This window comes from Narcine bancroftii, chromosome 2 (genome assembly GCF_036971445.1).
Source record: "Narcine bancroftii isolate sNarBan1 chromosome 2, sNarBan1.hap1, whole genome shotgun sequence".
Taxonomy (NCBI): Eukaryota; Metazoa; Chordata; class Chondrichthyes; order Torpediniformes; family Narcinidae; genus Narcine; species Narcine bancroftii.
The window spans coordinates 162,216,877-162,236,932 of record NC_091470.1 but is presented as its reverse complement, the minus strand read 5'-3'; the positions used below and the strand labels follow the sequence as shown (position 1 = coordinate 162,236,932).

The window sequence follows — 20,056 nt, the reverse complement described above, 5'->3', positions numbered from 1 at the left end:
CACCCAGCCAGACATGTGTCTGCTCCGTTCTGCTCATTGAAGTCAAAGTCACTCGCCCACTCAACTTCTCATTCCAGACAACCACAGAGTTCAATAAGAGAGCCTCTCGACTATTATTGCCTACCCCTAACCATTTCTCTACCCATGGCAATAAATCCTTTCAATTCCAAACATTCTACATTGTGTTAATAATCTCTGTGGAACTATTCAAATAGATTCAGAAAATCCACATATATATCTTCCTTCGAGGTTCATTGCACCTCCATATTTTGGATTCTCTTTACAACAAACCTGCAGACTAATTGAGATCATTGATTTTCTATGTTCCAGAAAGTTTTTTTTCTATTTTCTTAATCTAGTGAACATAATGAAGTTAGAGTGGGCACATGGGCTTGCTAGAATTAAAGTCATTAGCCCGAATTAATGACAGTTAAGATCAGAATATTCAACACTCATCTGGCCTTTAAAGCTTTGTATCAGAAACTAGAGCTCTCTATGATTCACAATAAATGCCACTAAACTGTTCATGTCACGGTTGCCCATGAGAAGGTAAAAGAATCCAGAAAGTCAATGACCCATTCATTCTGAGGGAGTCCATTTTATCAGACGTATTTCAGGGTCAATGGCAAGATGTAAAGGTTCTATTATTGTCACATTTAGTTGCTACATTTAGATGTAACCTACATGAAATTCTTTGAATTTTGTCTATTGTAAGGTAGACAGAGTCGCCACTTTGTCCATCCCCCTCACAGAAAGCTATAGCACCTGGTGTTTCAAGTACTGATCACTCCTGTTCCTGCTTAGCTTTTGAGATCAGTCAATCCCAGGTGTATTTTGGCTATTATATGCTGCTATGTGTTGGGGTAAATGCTAACCTTGGGGTGAAACCTGAAAATCTGCAGATGTTGTGATTGTAGTAAAAACATACAGAAATGCTGGAGGATCTCAGGTGCTCTTGCAGCAACCATAGGAGGTAAAGATATATTACCGACATTTCGGACCTGAGCCCTTCTTCAAGGTATAAGCAAGCCCGATTTTTGCTTACACCTTGAAGAAGGACTCAGGCCCAAAATGTGGGTAATATATCTTTACCTCCTATGGTTGCTGCAAGACCAGCTGAGTTCTTCCGCATTCCTGTTGATACTCCATCAATTCTAGTTGAAAGTGGCTACGTCAACACTGCAGTATCATTCATACATTATTGACCCACATCACATTTCTCAATGGCAGTAAAAGGAAAGAACATTGTCTCATAAATTTAAATTGTTGGCATCAAAAATTTTTTAAGCATCCAATTAATTGTGTTGACAAATCAGCTATGGAAGCAGCATCTTTGATATATGTCTGTACATAAGCAAAATAGCATTACCACATTTGAAAATAGAGGGATCATGAGATTCCTTTAAAATAATTGTTTGAATCAGTGCCAACTATAGATATAATAGCCAACAGCTGATTCAGATAAATGTCCAAACTCTGCAATGCAGATGTTTTTAAACCAATGACAGAGGCCACTAATTTGTCAGAAGGATTTCGGGAAATATGATCTCAATTTGGTACTTTCTGAACATTATTTAGAGTTTTTGAATTTCCGATCAGATTCAATAGCACTGTATTAATACACAAAATCATGGTAAAACATGGCTTATGCTTATAAAGCCTCGACTACAATGTAAATAATTTCTGTATATATTATTACTAAGTCATTGGTCTTTTGAGCATCCTACAATTAGCAAGATTGAAAGCTAAGGATATTGTGGAATTGAAGTCTAAACTAGATCATTTGAATTTATATTTTAAGCAAACTAATAGAGTAGATGACTCATGCAGAAATGTGAACTCTGGGAAAAACGGCATCATACTGACTGAGCCCACCATACAGTTCATTCAACTTGCAATTTACTTTGGCTACAATGGCTATTAAAGTCGAGGCTCCAGTTCCTCAACTTCATAGAAACAGACTTTTTGACCCGAATCTCCATGCCTTTCACATCCAAGTACGTGTCCAAATGACTTTTAAACTTTGTAATTTGACAGCTCATTTCAGATACAGTATTCACCATCCTCTCTGAACAACTTATCCCTCAGATCTCTTTTAAAATGTTCAGGTTTCACCTAAAACCTAGTTCTAGATTCCCCTATCCCAAGAAACAGATCCTGATCCTCTGTCCTATCTCTGCTTCTCACTACCTTTGCATGCTAAGCACCTTTTTCCCTACCCTATCCACCAGGAAGTTGTAGACTTACACCACATGTACTTTTCTTCATCAATGCAATGAGGTCCCTGCCATTTACCCTTAATATCCTAACAAAATTTCACCTCCCAAAGTGCAGACCTCGCACCTGTTGGATTATATTCCATCTGTCTCTTTCCAGCCAATCTATTTCCAGGATTATGACCTCATTAATGTTCATATTTTCTGCAAAATTATTAATCATCCCACATATATTCTCATTCAAGTTATTCATTCATATTACAAAGAACAAGGGCCCTAACACCGATCCCTGTAGAACATGACTTGTTACAAATTTCCAGTATTTAAAATTCTCATTCACCACTGATATCTTCCCATTTTATCCACAAAGCTTCTGGAACATGATCTCATTTACTGGCAGCGAATAGAAGGTATTCAAACTTTTGAAGGGCCTGCTTTGGACTTGCACACTTGACAACCTGGATGCAAACCCACTGTTACTGATTCCAGTCCAGTGCTGAGGCCAATAACAGCATCTTACATGAGTGCTACCTTAAGGCTTCAGTGTTGTCTCAGATATCAGTTATCTGCTCAGACAGAACAACAAGTTGCTTTCCTTTTTTTAAAATTTTTTTTTATTTTTCACACCATAAACCACATTGACCATGATACATACATTTTCCTTTTCAAATATATACAGTGTCATTTTCTCCCCCACCTCCTCCCATCCCACCCTCCCTACCTCCCCCCCCATCCATTTAAAGTACAAAATCTAAGATAGATTAAACCAGTCAAACAACGTTGTCATTCAATAAAAATAAACAAGAAATTCCACTGAGTCAATTCTTTTCATTTCCTTCTCCTTTCGTTAATTTAGGTAGTGAATGTCCCCGGTAGGTTTTCTCTATTGTGTTTCATGTAAGGCTCCCATATTTGTTCAAATATTTCAATATTATTTCTTAAACTATATGTTATTTTTTCTAATGGAATACATTTATTCATTTCTATATACCATTGTTGTATTTTCAAATTATCTTCCAATTTCCAGGTTGACATAATATATTTTTTTGCTACGGCTAGAGCTATCTTAACAAATCTTTTTTGTGCACCATCCAAATCAATTCCAAATTCTTTGTTTTTTATGTTACTTAGGAGGAAGATCTCTGGATTTTTTGGTATATTGTTTTCTGTAATTTTATTTAATATCTGGTTTAGATCTTCCCAAAATTTTTCTACTTTCTCACATGTCCAGATTGCATGAATTGTTGTTCCCATTTCTTTTTTACATCGAAAACATATGTCAGATACTGTTGGGTCCCATTTATTTAACTTTTGAGGTGTAATGTATAGCCTGTGTATCCAGTTATAGTGTATAATACGTAACCTCGTATTTATTGTATTTCTCATCGTTCCAGAACACAACTTCTCCCATGTTTCCTTTTTTATCTTTATATTTAAATCTTGTTCCCATTTTTGTTTAGTTTTACCATTTGTTTCCTCATTCTCCTTTTCTTGCAGTTTAATATACATATTTGTTATAAATCTTTTGATTATCATTGTATCTGTAATCACATATTCAAAGTTACTTCCCTCTGGTAACCTCAGACTGTTTCCTAATTTGTCCTTCAAGTAGGATCTCAATTGGTAATATGCCAGCACTGTATCTTGAGTTATATTGTATTTATCTTTCATTTGTTCAAAGGATAATAATCTATTTCCTGAAAAACAATTTTCTATTCTTTTGATCCCTTTTTTCTCCCATTCTCTAAAGGAAAGGTTATCTATTGTAAAAGGGAGTAACTGACTTTGCGTCAATATTAGTTTTGGTAATTGGTAATTTGTTTTATTCCTTTCTACATGAATCTTCTTCCAAATATTGAGCAGATGATGTAATACTGGAGAACTTCTATGTTGTACCAATTTTTCATCCCATTTATATAATATGTGTTCAGGTATCTTTTCCCCTATTTTATCTAGTTCTAATCTAGTCCAATCTGGCTTTTCCCTTGTTTGGTAAAAATCTAATAGGTATCTTAATTGTGCGGCTCTATAATAATTTTTAAAGTTTGGCAGTTGTAAGCCTCCTTGTTTATACCATTCTGTTAATTTATCTAGTGCTATCCTCGGTTTCCCCTCTTCCCATAAAAATTTCCTTATTATTTTCTTTAACTCCTCGAAGAATTTCTCTGTCAAGTGTATTGGCAATGTCTGAAATAGGTATAATATCCTTGGGAAAATGTTCATTTTAATACAGTTTATCCTTCCTATTAGTGTTAATGGTAAATCTTTCCAATGCTCTAAATCGTCCTGTAATTTTTTCATTAGTGGATAATAATTGAGTTTATATAGATGGCTGAGATTTTTATTTATTTGTATACCTAGGTATCTTATTGCTTGCATTTGCCATCTGAATGGTGATTCCTTCTTAAATTTTGAGAAATCCGGGGGAGTCACGTGATGGAGTAGTGGCCGGTAGGGGAATTCCAGCCCTCTCCAGAAAAGTTAAAAAAAGATAGAGAAAAAGGAAAGGCACAAACATAAAAACCAAAACAAAGTGAAAGTAAAAGTGTGAAGAAAATGGCAGCGAAGAAAGAAAAACCAAAAACAACGGGAAGAAAAGAAGAAGGAAAGACGTCGGAAGAAGAAGGTGAAGGCCTTACCTGTCCAAAGAGGCCCGCCGCGGAGAGAGAGGCCCGCTCCCACAGGTCAGTGGAGGTCCCGGGCTCAGGACTACAAAAATGGCTCGCAGAGCCGAGTAAAAGTGCGCAACCGCGCATGAAAAAAAACACACTGACGGGAGGGGGGAACAGCTGCGGAGTCGATCTCCTCAGCTGAGAGAGACACCTGCACCACAACAGCAGGTGCAGAACACAGACAATAACGACAACAAGAAAGAAGAGGGTAAAAAGAAAACAAGGAAACAACAGATGGTCAACACAGAGGAAGAAGAACAGAAAGAAGTGGAAGAAGAAGAGAAAGGCAAGACAATGGATATTTCTTTTTTTTAAAGAATATATGGAATCAGTGAAAGTATGGCAATTACAAGAATTTGATGAGATAAAAAGAAGAATTAAGAATGCAGAAGAAAGAATGAATAAAATGGAAGTGGCCATATCATAATTTGCAAAAAGAGTGGAAATATGGAAGAACGAGAAACATTTGTAGATATGGAAGTAATAGACTTAAAAGAGAAATTAGAAGAATCTAATAAAAAAGCTAAAGAAGCACAGGAGCTGTTAGCTCAGAAGATAGATATAATAGAAAACTATAATAGAAGAAACAATATAAAGATAGTGGGCCTTAAGGAAGATGAAGGAGGCAAGAATATGAGAGAATTTATAAAAGATTGGATCCCCAGGGTCCTGGGAAGACCAGAATTACAGGAAGAAATGGAAATAGAGAGGGCACATAGAACTTTAGCCCCGAAACCACAACCGCAGCAAACACCAAGATCCATTTTAGTAAAATTCTTAAGATATACAACAAGAGAAAATATATTGGAGAAAGCAATGAAGAAAGTAAGAGAGGACAAAAAGCCACTGGAATATAAAGGTCAAAAAATTTTTTTCTATCCAGACATAAGTTTTGAACTCCTGAAGAAGTGGAAGGAATTCAATACAGCGAAAACGATCTTATGGAAAAAAGGATATAAATTTATGTTAAAGTACCCAGCGGTACTTAAAATAATTATTCCAGGGCAGCAAAACAGACTATTCTCGGATCCAGAGGAAGCAAGGAAATTTTCAGAACAACTACAAAACAAGCAGAGAGATGAAGACATGTAATAAGAGTAAAAATGACCATGATCTATATGTATGTGTGTAAAGGGGTATACGTGTGTATATATATAGTGTGCATACATGAATGTATCCGTATTTAGAGGAAAATATATAGAATATAGACAAGAATTAATAAGGGAGGGAAATGGAATAGAGGGAATAAAGAGGGAATTAAAAGAGTGACCTTTGTTACATATGAAAATTGAAATCTTTTCTGGGGGAGGCTGGGTGGGGAGGAGTTACGGTCACTGCAAAATCAGCTGACGTTTGCGAGTGAATTCGCAAATCCAAATGGAGAGGGGAGATGTGGTTGTCCGACAAGGGATAAAGGACAACTCAGGAGGGGGAGGGGAGAATGGGGTTAAAGAAGTTTTAAATAGGAGAATAGGGAAAATGTTTGATGTTTTAGAAATGTTGTCTTATAAAGTGTTTAAAACAAGAAAGCAGAAATGGATAAGAAGGAAAGGTAATGATGGAGAAACAGAAAGGGAAGATAAACAAAGTATAAAATGGCTACGCTGAACTATATGACTTTAAATATTAACGGAATACATAACCAAATTAGGGGCTGTTGAGGGAGCTGGAGCAGGGCGGAATCTTGGACTGAGCGGTTGGTACTGAAAAGAGATTGGAAGTGTTCTGACCATCGGTTGAGGATGGAGATCTTGTCGCTGAGGAGGACTTTGCCGTCTGAGCTGCGCAGCGGGCTTTGGACTTGGGGTGAGGGGCCGTACACAGCCTTTAGAGCCTCGTAGAAACCCCTGAAGTCGCCAATGTCCGCGCTGAGCTGTGTTCGTTTGGCGAGGCTAGTCCACCACTCATTTTGGATCTCCCGGAGTTTGCGCTGAAGATGGCTGCATGCGCGACGGAAGGCTTGTTTCTTCTCTGGACAGGACGGCTTTGTAAGGTGAGCCTGGTGGGCAGCTCGCTTCTTTGCCAGCAGCTCCTGGATTTCCTGGCTGTTTTCGTCAAACCAGTCCTTGTTTGTCCTGGAGGAGAAGCCCAGTACCTCTTCAGTGGATTGCAGTATGGTAGCCTTCAACTGATCCCAGAGGGTTTCAGGGGACGGGTCCGTGAGGCGGGTTGCAACGTCGAGCTTTGCTTTGAGGTTTGCCTGGAAGTTTCCTCTCGCTTCGTCTGACTGCAGTTTTCCAACATTGAACCTCTTTCTGGGGGCTTTATTGTTCCTGGGCTTTGGCTTGAAGTGAAGGTTGAGCTTGCAGCGAACCAGCCGGTGGTCAGTGTGGCATTCCGCGCTAGGCATGACCCTGGTGTGGAGCACATCTTGTTTGTCACTTTCTCGCACCAGGATGTAGTCCAGGAGGTGCCAGTGTTTGGATCGGGGATGCATCCAGGTGGTCTTAAGGCTGTCCCTCTGCTGAAAAAGGGTGTTTGTAATGACAAGCCGCTGTTCTGCGCAGAGCTCCAACAGGAGGCGCCCATTGTCGTTGCACTTGCCGACGCCATGCTTGCCCAGGATTCCTGGCCAGGTTTCTGAGTCTTTGCCGACACGAGCGTTGAAGTCGCCCAGGATGACAACCTTGTCGGCTGTAGGGGTACGTTGGATGAGGTTGCGCAGGTCGGTGTAGAACTTGTTCTTTTCTGCTGGTTCCGCCTGGAGGGTGGAGCATAGACACTGATGAGGGTGATGTGACGCTTGTTTTGAAGTGGGAGTCGCATGGACATGATTCGGTCCAAGAGGCCTGTCGGAAGGTTTTCGAGTTTGGAGGCAATGAAGCTCTTGACCATGAAGCCTACACCAGATAGGCGTCGTTCATCCGAAGGCTTGCCAGACCAGTAGAGTGTGTAGCCCGCGCCGCGTTCTTGGAGGCTGCCTACATCTGCCAGGCGGACTTCACTGAGAGCGGCTATGTCGATGTCAAGTCTGAGGAGTTCATGTGCAATGAGGGCAGACCGACGTTCAGGTCGGTGGCTGTCAGTCTTGTCTAGCATGGTTCTGATGTTCCAGCATGCTAGCTTGAGTTTGTGAGCATCTTTTGAGGGGGAGGACGTGGAGGGGGAGGACGTGGAGGGGGAGGACGTGGAGAGGGAGGACGTGGAGGCTAGAGCTGGATGAGGTTCCCACCCTGGATGAGACATATAAGGCAATCGAACAACTGAAAAGTGGCAAAGCAGCAGGTATGGATGGAATCCCCCCAGAAGTCTGGAAGGCTGGCGGCAAAACTCTGCATGCCAAACTGCATGAGTTTTTCAAGCTTTGTTGGGACCAAGGTAAACTGCCTCAGGATCTTCGTGATGCCACCATCATCACCCTGTACAAAAACAAAGGCGAGAAATCAGACTGCTCAAACTACAGGGGAATCACGTTGCTCTCCATTGCAGGCAAAATCTTCGCTAGGATTCTACTAAATAGAATAATACCTAGTGTCGCTGAGAATATTCTCCCAGAATCACAGTGCGGCTTTCGCGCAAACAGAGGAACCACTGACATGGTCTTTGCCCTCAGACAGCTCCAAGAAAAGTGCAGAGAACAAAACAAAGGACTCTACATCACCTTTGTTGACCTCACCAAAGCCTTCGACACCGTGAGCAGGAAAGGGCTTTGGCAAATACTAGAGCGCATCGGATGTCCCCCAAAGTTCCTCAACATGATTATCCAACTGTATAAAAGGAATAAAAATAAAAGACAGGGAATATAAAATCAGTCTGTTTGCGGATGATGTGATAGTGTACTTAACAGAACCAGAACTATCAATAAAAGAACTATATAAGAAATTGAAGGAATATGGAGAAGTGTCGGGATACAAGATAAACGTAAATAAAAGTGAAGCAATGCCTATGAATAACGCGGATTTCTCAAAATTTAAGGAGGAATCCCCATTCAGATGGCAAACGCAGGCAATAAGATACCTAGGTGTACAAATAAACAAAAATCTAGGCCAATTATATAAACTCAATTACAATCCACTAATGAAAAAATTACAGGACGATTTAGAGCATTGGAAAGAGCTACCACTAACACTGATAGGAAGGATAAACTGTATTAAAATGAACATTTTTCCAAGGATACTATACTTATTTCAGGCATTGCCAATACAACTGACAGAAAAATTCTTCAAAGAGTTAAAGAAAATAATAAGGAGATTTTTATGGAGAGGGGGGAAACCGAGGATAGCACTAGACAAATTAACAGAATGGTATAAACAAGGAGGCTTACAATTGCCAAACTTCAAAAATTATTATAGAGCCGCACAATTAAGGTACCTATCAGATTTTTATCAAACAAGGGAAAAACCAGACTGGACGAGACTAGAATTAGATAAAATAGGGGAAAAGATACCTGAACACATATTATATAAATGGGACGAAAAATTGGTACAACATAGAACTTCTCCAGTATTACACCATCTCCTCAATATATGGAAGAAGATTCATGTAGAAAGAAATAAAATAAATTACCAAATACCAAAACTAATATTGACGCAAAATAAGCTACTCCCTTTTACAATAGACAACCTTGCCTTTAGAAAATGGGAAAAAAAGGGATTAAAAGAATAGAAAATTGTTTTTCAGGAAGTAGATTCTTATCCTTTGAACAAATGAGAGATAAGTACAATATAACGGGAGATACAGCGCTGGCATATTACCAACTGAGATCCTACTTGAAAGATAAATTAGGAAGCAACTTGAGTTTACCAGAGGGAAGTAACCTTGAATATGTGATTACAGATACAATGTTAATCAAAAGATTTATAAAAAATATGTATATTAAACTGCAAGAAAAGGAAAATGAGGAAACAAATGGTAAAACTAAACAAAAATGGGAACAAGATTTAAATATAAAGATAAAAAAGGAAACATGGGAGAAGTTATGCTCTGGAACGATGAGAAATACAATAAATACGAGGCTGCATATGATACAATATAATTGGTTACACAGACTATACATTACACTGCAAAAGTTAAATAAATGGGACCCAACAGTATCTGATAGATGTTTTCGATGTAAAAAAGAAAGGGGAACAACAATTCATGCAATCTGGACATGTGAGAGAGTAGAAAAATTTTGGGATGATCTCAATCAGATATTAAATAAAATAACAGAAAACAATATACCAAAGAATCCAGAGATCTTTCTCCTAAGTAACATAAAAAATAAAGAATTTGGAATTGACTTGGAGGATGCACAAAAAAGATTTGTTAAGATAGCCCTAGCTGTAGCAAAAAAATGTATTATGTCAACCTGGAAATTGGAAGATAATTTGAAAATACAACAATGGTATATAGAAATGAATAAATGTATTCCATTAGAAAAAATAACATATAGTTTAAGAAATAATATTGAAATATTCGAACAAGTATGGGAGCCTTACATTAAATACAATAGCGAAAACCTACCGGGAACAAACATTACCTAAGTTGATGGAAGGAGAAGAAAAGAAAAGAATGGACTCAGTAGAATTTCTGGTGTATTTTTGTTGAATGACAACATTGTCTAACTGAATTAATGCAACCTAGATTGTATAACTAAAATGGATGAGAGGGGGGGGGATGGGGGGGTGGCTTGGGAGGAGGGAGGGGGGAGGGAGAAAAAGTCACTGTAAATGTGTGGAAAAGAAAAAGTGTATATCATGGCTATTGTGATTTATGGTGTGAAAAATAAAAAATTTAAAAAAAAAAAAAAAAAACATGATTATCCAACTGCACGAAAACCAACAAGGTCGGGTCAGATACAGCAATGAGCTCTCTGAACCCTTCTCCATTAACAATGGCGTGAAGCAAGGCTGTGTTCTCGCACCAACCCTCTTTTCAATCTTCTTCAGCATGATGCTGAACCAAGCCATGAAAGACCCCAACAATGAAGACGCTGTTTACATCCGGTACCGCACGGATGGCAGTCTCTTCAATCTGAGGCGCCTGCAAGCTCACACCAAGACACAAGAGAAACTTGTCCGTGAACTACTCTTTGCAGATGATGCCGCTTTAGTTGCCCATTCAGAGCCAGCTCTTCAGCGCTTGACGTCCTGCTTTGCGGAAACTGCCAAAATGTTTGGCCTGGAAGTCAGCCTGAAGAAAACTGAGGTCCTCCATCAGCCAGCTCCCCACCATGACTACCAGCCCCCCCACATCTCCATCGGGCACACAAAACTCAAAACGGTCAACCAGTTTACCTATCTCGGCTGCACCATTTCATCAGATGCAAGGATCGACAATGAGATAGACAACAGACTCGCCAAGGCAAATAGCGCCTTTGGAAGACTACACAAAAGAGTCTGGAAAAACAACCAACTGAAAAACCTCACAAAGATAAGCGTATACAGAGCCGTTGTCATACCCACACTCCTGTTCGGCTCCGAATCATGGGTCCTCTACCGGCACCACCTACGGCTCCTAGAACGCTTCCACCAGCGTTGTCTCCGCTCCATCCTCAACATCCATTGGAGCGCTCACACCCCTAACGTCGAGGTACTCGAGATGGCAGAGGTCGACAGCATCGAGTCCACGCTGCTGAAGATCCAGCTGCGCTGGATGGGTCACGTCTCCAGAATGGAGGACCATCGCCTTCCCAAGATCGTATTATATGGCGAGCTCTCCACTGGCCACCGTGACAGAGGTGCACCAAAGAAAAGGTACAAGGACTGCCTAAAGAAATCTCTTGGTGCCTGCCACATTGACCACCGCCAGTGGGCTGATAACGCCTCAAACCGTGCATCTTGGCGCCTCACAGTTTGGCGGGCAGCAGCCTCCTTTGAAGAAGACCGCAGAGCCCACCTCACTGACAAAAGGCAAAGGAGGAAAAACCCAACACCCAACCCCAACCAACCAATTTTCCCTTGCAACCGCTGCAATCGTGTCTGCCTGTCCCGCATCGGACTGGTCAGCCACAAACGAGCCTGCAGCTGACGTGGACTTTTTTTACCCCCTCCATAAATCTTCGTCCGCGAAGCCAAGCCAAAGAAGAAGACATAACCAAATTAAAAGGAAGAAACTGCTAAATTTACTGAAAAAAGAAAAAGATTGATATAGCATTTGTGCAAGAAACACATTTAACTGAATTGGACCACAGGAAATTTTGAGAAATCCGCATTATTCATTGGCATTGCTTCACTTTTATTTACATTAATCTTGTAACCCGACACTTCTCCATATTCCTTCAATTTCTTATATAATTCTTTTATTGATAGTTCTGGTCCTGTTAAGTATACTATAACATCATCTGCAAATAAACTGATTTTATATTCCTTGTCTTTTATTTTTATCCCTTTTATATTATTTTCTGTTCTTATCAATTCTGCTAGTGGTTCTATAGCTAACGCGAACAATAAGGGTGATAATGGGCATCCCTGCCGTGTTGACCTGCTTAAGTTAAATTGCTTTGATATATATCCATTTACTGTCACTTTCGCCAATGGCCCCTTATATAATGCTTTAATCCAATTAATATACTTCTCTGGTAAACTGAATTTTTGCAATACTTTGAATAAATAATTCCATTCTACTCTGTCAAAGGCCTTCTCTGCGTCTAAAGCAACTGCTACTGTTGGCGCTTTACTCCCTTCTACTGCATGAATTAAGTTAATAAATTTACAAATATTGTCTGTTGTGCGTCTTTTTTTAATAAATCCAGTTTGGTCTAGATTTACCATTTTAGGTACATACTCTGCTAATCTGTTTGCTAATAGTTTAGCTATTATCTTATAATCTGTGTTAAGTAATGATATTGGTCTATATGACGCTGGTGCGAGTGGATCTTTCCCTTGCTTTAGTATTACTGTAATTATTGCTGTTTTACATGAATCTGGTAAGCTTTGAGTTTTATCAATCTGGTTGATTACTTCCAGGAGGGAAGGAATTAATAAATCTTTAAATGTTTTATAGAATTCTATTGGGAATCCATCCTCTCCTGGTGTTTTATTATTTGGTAATTTTTTTATTATCTCTTGTATTTCTACTATTTCAAATGGTTCTATTAATTTATTTTGTTCCTCTATTTGTAATTTTGGTCGTTCAATTTTAGTTAAAAATTCATCTATTTTGCCTTCTTTCCCTTTGTTTTCAGTTTGGTATAATTGTTCATAGAATTCTCTAAAGTTTTCCTTGATCTCCGTTGGATTATATGTGATTTGTTTGTCTTTGTTTCTTGATGACAATACCATTTTCTTAGCTTGTTCTGTCTTAAGCTGCCATGCTAGAATTTTGTGCGTTTTTTCCCCTAGTTCATAATATTTCTGTTTTGTCTTCATTATGTTCTTCTCCACCTTATATGTTTGTAGTGTTTCATATTTTATTTTTTTATCTGCCAATTCTCTTCTTTTAGTTGTATCTTCCTTCATTGCTAATTCTTTTTCTATATTTACTATTTCCCTTTCCAACTGCTGTTTCCTGATTATAGTCCTTCTTCATCTTGGTTACATAACTTATTATTTGCCCTCTAATGAACGCTTTCATTGCATCCCATAGTATAAACTTATCTTTCACTGATTCCGTATTTGTTTCAAAATACATTTTAATTTGTCTTTCAATGAATTCTCTAAAATCCTGCCTTTTAAGTAGCATGGAGTTTAATCTTCATCTATACATTCTTGGAGGGATGTCCTCTAACTCTATTGTCAATATCAAGGGTGAATGGTCTGATAATATTCTAGCTTTATATTCTGTTTTTCTTACTCTATCTTGCATACGAGCTGATAACAAAAATAGGTCTATTCTTGAGTATGTTTTATGTCTACCCGAATAATATGAATATTCCTTTTCCTTTGGGTGTTGTTTCCTCCATATATCCAAAAGTTGCATTTCTTCCATCGATTTAATTATAAATTTGGTTACTTTGTTCTTTCTGTTAATTTTTTTCCCAGTTTTGTCCATATTTGAATCCAAATTCAGGTTGAAATCCCCTCCTATTAATATGTTCCCTTGCGTATCTGCTATCTTCAAAAAAATATCTTGCATAAACTTTTGATCTTCTTCGTTAGGTGAATATACATTGAGTAGATTCCAAAACTCCGAATATATCTGACATTTTATCATTACATATCTCCCTGCTGGATCTATTATTTCCTCTTCTATTTTAAATGGCACATTTTTACTAATTAATATAGCTACTCCTCTTGCTTTTGAATTATATGACGCTGCTGTTACATGTCCTACCCAATCTCTCTTTAATTTCTGGTCCTCCAATTCAGTTAAATGTGTTTCTTGCACAAATGCTATATCAACTTTTTCTTTTTTCAGTAAATTTAGCAGCTTCTTCCTTTTGATTTGGTTATGTATTCTGTTAATATTTAAAGTCATATAGTTAAGCGTAGCCATTTCATACCTTGTTTATCTTCCCTTTCCGTTTCTCCATCATCACCTTTCCTTCTTATCCATTTCTGCTTTCTTGTTTTAAACACTTTATAAGACAACATTTCTAAAACATCAAACATTTTCCTTATTCTCCTATTTAAAACTTCTTTAACCCCATTCTCTCCCCCCCCCCCCTCCTGAGTTGCCCTTTATCCCTTGTCGGGCAACCACATCTCCCCTCTCCATTTGGACTTGCGAATTCACTCGCAAACGTCAACTGATTTTGCAGTGACCGTAACTCCTCCCCACCCAGCCCCCCCGGAAAAGATTTCAATTTTCATATGTAACAAAGGTCACTCTTTTAATTCCCTCCTTATTCCCTCTATTCCCTTTCGCTCCCTTATTAATTCTTATCTATATATATTTTCCTCTAAATACGGATACATTCATGTATACACACTATATATATAAACACATATACCCCCTATACACACATACATATAGTTCGTGGTCATTTTTACTCTCATTACATGTCTTCATCTCTCTGCTTGTTTTGTAGTTGTTCTGCAATTTTTCTTGCTTCCTCTGGATCCGAGAATAGTCTGTTTTGTTGTCCTGGAATAACTATTTTAAGAACCGCTGGGTACTTTAACATAAATTTATATCCTTTTTTCCATAAGATCGTTTTTGCTGTATTGAACTCCTTCCTCTTCTTCAGGAGTTCAAAACTTATGTCTGGATAGAAAAAAAATTTTTGACCTTTATATTCCAGTGGCTTTTTGTCTTCTCTTATTTTCTTCATTGCTTTCTCCAATATATTTTCTCTTGTTGTATATCTTAAGAATTTTACTAAAATGGATCTTGGTTTTTGCTGCGGTTGTGGTTTCGGGGCTAAAGTTCTATGTGCCCTCTCTATTTCCATTTCTTCCTGTAATTCTAGTCTTCCTAGGACCCTGGGGATCCAATCTTTTATAAATTCTCTCATATTCTTGCCTTTTTCATCTTCCTTAAGGCCCACTATCTTTATATTATTTCTTCTATTATAGTTTTCTATTATATCTATCTTCTGAGCTAACAGCTCATGTGCCTCTTTAACTTTTTTATTAGATTCTTCTAATTTCTATTTTAAGTCCTCTACTTCCATTTCTACAATTATTTCTCGTTCTTCCATATTTTCCACTCTTTTTCCTATCTCTGACATGACCATTTCTATTTTATTCATTTTTTCTTCTGCGTTCTTAATTCTTCTTTTTATCTCATTAAATTCTTGTAATTGCCATTCTTTCACTGATTCCATATATTCTTTAAAAAAAGATACATCCATTGTCTTGGCTTTCTATTCTTCTTCCATTTCTTTCTGTTGTTGTTCTTCTTCTTCCTCTGGGTTGACCATCTGTTGTTTCCTTGTTTTCTTTTTACCCTCTTCTTTCTTGTTGTCATTATATTCTGTGTTCTGCACCTGCTGCTGTGTTGCAGGTGTCTCTCTCAGCTGTGGAGATCGACTCCGCAGCTGTTCCTCCCTCCCGTCAGTGTGTTTTTTTTCATGCGCATCGCGCATGCGCGACTCCTCGTGCATGCGCGGTTGCGCACTTTTACTCGGTCTGTGAGCCATTTTTGTAGTCCCGATCCCGGGACTTCCACTGACCTGAGGGAGCGGGCTTCTCTCTCCGCGGCGGGCGTCTTTGGACAGGTAAGGCCTTCACCTTCTTCTTCCGACGTTCTTTCTTCCTCTTTTCTTCCCGTTGTTTTCGACTTTTCTCTCTTCGCTGCCATTTTCTTCTCACCTTTATTTTTACTTTATTGTAAATTTTAATCTTGTACCTTTGTGCTTTGTGTATTTTTTTTTAACTTTTCGGGAGAGGGCTGGAATTCCCTGACTCGCCACTTCTCCATCACGTGACTCCTCTAACAACAAGTTGCTTTCCAATGACAATTCTCTAATCTTGGATAAAACTGATGAGCTCATGCATGCTTTCTATTTGTGGAAAACAGCAATCTGTTCATATGTTGTTACATGTTCTCACAAAATGCTTCTCTTTGTTCTCTCATTTCAATGATTTGCTCTTAGGTTAAAGTTAGCAGAGTCTGGTGGTGGTGAAGAGGGCAAGCTGAGAATCCATAAAAGCACAAAGAATAAATGACCATTACTGGAGAAGTGATGCTATGACTCAACCAGCCACAATGGAATAATCGTGTTACTGGACCTTTCGTAGAAATATATACTCACCCAGAATGAAAGCAATGGTCTCCTTTCTCCCTGGAGTCTCCTGCATGCTCCTTGCCATCTCTTGCGTTCAGTAAGGCAGGTGGGTAAATGACAACCATCTCAATATGCATTAAGGCCTCCTTCTCACACTGACACTCAGTCTACTTGATGGCCATAGGTATCTAGGAGGCAAGAATATTACTAATCAGCACCCCTCTGCTTCTCAGGCTAAGATTGTGAAGAATCATAACGAGCTGTCCAGACTGGAGAGCAGTTCTCTTGGACTCTAACATTCACCAGGTTTAAAGAGAAGGCTCTCCATCTGATGGCTATTGGAAGAATAAAGGAAGCAGGTAATTTCCAAAGTAAGTATTTATCTTCTGTAATATGATTTAGTAATCCAAAAACAGAGACAATGAACTTCTGGACATCAATGTTTAGAACTCCTTCAGACCAACATTCTGTTTTCTCAATTTTGTGGAAGTAAAATAACCCAAGATAAATTGAGGCTGAAAATCTGTGCATTTTCATAAATCTGTTTAATGGAGAATGAAGCAATCTCAGGAATAGATAGGATCATCTGAAACTGACAGGCAAGGGAAAACCATCTTTTCTCCTGACTACCTGTATGATGGTCAGAATATCATGAATGAACAATTTTTTTTCTTCCTTCAGTCTACCATTCAATCTTTTAATTTACCATAATAACATTTCTCTCCAACCACCAATCCCTCCGTGGCAGTTGCAACAAATCTTGGATGTAACAGTTCACTATACAATATTAACTACATTTGTAATCTGCATGACAGCATATAATCGTGTAAAAGTGTAAAAGTCAATACTTTGAATGGCCCAATATGGACAGATCATCAGATGGAAAGCAAAAGCTGGCAATTAATGGGCCCTTCTCAGGTTGGTACACTATAACCAGTGAGTACAGAGAGGATAGGTGCTTGGGCTCCAGCTTCTCACCATAATTGATTTGTTGAGGGGATCCAAGTTTGCTGATATTAGACGGTGGAATTGTGGATACAGAGGAGGATATAAAGAGGCTTTGGTGGATGTAGACAAGCAGAGTAAGTAGTGAACAAAAGACAGATGGAATATAATGTGGAAAAAGGTGAGGTCCACTTTGGTGCACAAAGACAAACAGCAAAATGTTGAAAGGTGAGAGATTGGATAGTGCTGTTTAAAAAGATCTTATCAGCCTTTATACATGAGTAACTGAAAGTCAACATGTGATTGGGAAGGTAAATATTAATGTTAGCATTTATTCTGAGAGGATTTGAGTACAGAAGTAAGAAAGTCTTGATGCATTTCTGCAGAGGTAAAAGTAAGATCACACACGGAGTATTCTTTACAATTTTGCTCACTAATCAAGCAAATATGTACTACCTGCCTTGAGAGTTCAATGAATATTGTACTGATTCCAGGGTTAGAGTGAGGAGAGATGATACACTGGAATTAAAAAAACTGAGGAGATCTTATTGAAACTTTCTGCACTCCAGTGGTCGGAAGGATAATTAGTGCAAAGGTTAGTGTGTTATTTTCTGTTAATCCCTGCGTTCAGACCACTGGTAAAATGAGCCAAAACAGTTCATAGGAAGATCAGGATCTCGGCAGAGCAAGCACTGCATGACTGCTTTGAAAGCACCAACTGGAGGTGGCCACCTACAACCGGCCATATCAACATTGATGTACATTGATGAGTATGAGCTACATAGGCAAATAGATCGAGGTTGATATGGTGATCAATTGCTACACAGTCAGGGCACATCACAAACCGTGGCTAGACGTGGAGTTTTGTGCATAACTCAGAGCTTGTGATATTGCCTTCAGGTTGGGTGATAAGATGGCATGAAGATCACCAAGGGCTAAATTCTCCTGTGCAATCAGGAAGGCAAAGTGGGGGTATGCACAGATATCTGTGTGACATCGGCAACTTAAGGTGCATGCTGCAGGATATTCGAACCATAACTGAATATGTCAACCTTGCAAATCAGCAACAAAGATCCATGTCTTTTTGGTGGGTTGAATACCTTCTATGCATGGTTTGATGAGAAAAACAATGTGACACCCTGCTTAGCTGTGGCTGAGGTGAGGGGGTTCCTTTTCAGGGAGAACCCACACAAAGCAACAGGGCTAGACAACATACCTGGTCGGGTACTGAAGGACCTCCCTGCTGGTGGAGGTCCTAACAGACATCTTCAACATCTCACAGCAGCAGTCCACTGTCCCTACAGGATTCAAGACAGCCACCATCATCCCAGTGCTCAAGAGGACAGTATCTGGACTAATTGACTACCGCCCAGTGGCACTAATCTCAATGATGCTGAAGTTCTTTGAGTGACTGGAAATGGAATGCATCATATTGGTGCAATTTGATGCTTCCAGCAACTTAGGACCCATTCCAATTTGCCTGCCATCCAAACCAGTTCACAGATGATGCTAGATTCTTGACCCTCCACTCAGTCCTTACCCACCTAGAGAATGGTGCCTCATACGCCAGGTTGTTGTCCATTGATTTCTGCTCGGTGTTCAATATGATCACACCTCAGAGACCAGTGACTCAACATCCCCCTCTCTGCAACTAGATAACTAGATTCTGGACTTCCTGACCAAAAGACCACAGTTAGTCTGGGTTGGTAGCAAATTCTCAAGTCTCATCATGCTGGCACTGCTACAGCTGAGGGACTGTTCACACAGCTAACTCATGACTGCACTGCCAGATTCAATTCAAACTGGGGGGGGGGGGGGGCGGGACAGTTGGCATCATGGTTAACACAATGCCTTTACAGCGCCAGTGATTGCGACCGGGATTCGAATCCCATGCTGTTCGTAATGAGTTTGTATGTTCTTTCCACGTCTGCGTAGGTTTTTCCCGGGGACTCCAATTTCCTCCCACCATTCGAAAAGTAGCGGGGGTGTAGGTTATTGGGTGTAAATTAGGCAGCAAGATTCATGGCCCAAAACGGCCTGTTACCGTGCTGTATATCTAAATTTTTTTTAAATTGATCATCATTTGCGATTGATACAACAGTAGTTGGCCTTATCAGTAACAATGAGGAGGTTGGAAAGCCCAAGAACATCAACCTGAATCTCAATGTGGACCAGACAAAGGAGATGATAGTCGACTTAATGAGGGCAAAAGATGACCATTCTCCATGACACGCCAATGGTTCCATCATGGGGAGAGAGTGGAAAGAACAAAATTCCTTGGTGAGCACATAGAGGTCAACGTATCTTGGACCCACAGAGCTTCCTAATGAGTCAGGAAAATGCAGCGGGACCTGCACTTTCAAAGGAAATTAAGGAGGGCAAGGCCACTGGCCCCCACCTAACAGGAGCATAATTGAGAGTGTCTTGGCTGGCTGCATCATTGCATGGTATGGTAGGGTAGAGGTCCAATAAAAAGGACCAAGAAGATCACGGGAACCTCCCTTTATATACGATTATTGTGTACTGTATATTGTGCGTCTATGTTTATGTATATGGTCCAGAAATGTGGTTCAGTTATATTGTATATGTACAGGTCAGGTGATAATAAACTTGAAATTGAAGCTCAGATATTCACAGCAGAGGTTCCTTAGGCAGTGTCCTAGGCCTAGCCATATCCAGCTACCTCAGCA

At 39.4% G+C, this 20,056-nt stretch overlaps 1 long non-coding RNA gene across 1 annotated transcript in view; it reads left to right on the top strand.

Moving 5' to 3' along the window:
- LOC138754563 (uncharacterized) overlaps positions 1-16,787 on the top strand; it is a 48,474-nt gene extending 31,687 nt beyond the window's left edge. Inside the window, exons 2-3 of the long non-coding RNA XR_011351824.1 lie at positions 16,290-16,527; positions 16,655-16,787. This is a non-coding gene — a long non-coding RNA (uncharacterized lncRNA). The remainder of the gene's footprint in view (positions 1-16,289; positions 16,528-16,654) is intronic.
- Positions 16,788-20,056: the final 3,269 nt, after the last annotated feature.